Source organism: Acanthisitta chloris, unplaced genomic scaffold (genome assembly GCF_000695815.1).
Source record: "Acanthisitta chloris isolate BGI_N310 unplaced genomic scaffold, ASM69581v1 scaffold1305, whole genome shotgun sequence".
NCBI lineage: Eukaryota > Metazoa > Chordata > Aves > Passeriformes > Acanthisittidae > Acanthisitta > Acanthisitta chloris.
In genome coordinates, this window is record NW_008675167.1 from 60,591 (window position 1) to 61,509 (window position 919).

A 919-nucleotide genomic window follows, 5' to 3' on the forward strand; every position below is an offset into this window, starting at 1 on the left:
TGGTAAACAGCAACAGTAACCATGCAAAGCGCTCACCACCTCTTCCTGCCCCAGCACAGGTTGATCTTTCACATCCAGGAGCATCCCCAGCCCAGGGGCTGCAGCAGGATCCTGGCACCACAAGGGCTGCAGGTCCCCCAAAGGGACACCTAAGTGGGGGGAAAGGTTCATTGTCACAGAGGGTTCCCATTAACTGGGAGATGCTTCCAGCTGCAGCAAGGAGGAAAACAACTTCCTGAGCCTCCACAACCAATGTTTGTTCCCCAAAACTGAGCTACAGGACCAAAAAAAAAAAAAAAAAGAAAAAAGTCTCAACTTCTCATTTGGCTCTGTAAAACCAGGCTGGCTTCCTCAGCAAAAAAAAAAAAAAAAGAACCAAAAACTGAAAAAATCCACATGCCAAACTTGCACAGTTCAGCAAAACAATATTATTTTTCCCAGAAAAATAATTTTCTAATGCTTTTTTTCTTTACTCCTTTTACCCAAATTTTATGTAGGGGTTTACATATGGTCACTTGTGTAGCTCTATCATATTAATTTGGTTTGGGGTTTTTTCACACTTGGAAATAATTTCCATACCAAATTAAGGTCTCTTGCAGTGACAAGGAACTGATATTTGCTGAAAGTAAAACTCTTCAAAAGAGCTCTCCTGCAGAAAAATCCATTTCCCTGAAAATTGCCTAGATCTTTTTCAAGCAAGTTTCTAAATTGATTTGGGCAAAACCCTTGGCTTTTTAGCTTCCAAGGGATCCCCAGTCATTTACAGAGGGAAAATTCAGCAGCTCCCAAATGATGCCTCATCAGCTCTACCTAAAGCAGTGAACAGCATGATGGAAACAAGGCAGTTTTGCCTCCTTAGAAACTCAACATCTCCAGATGCCTCAGACACAAACGTCTCAAGCACAGTGTGTTCCCTACC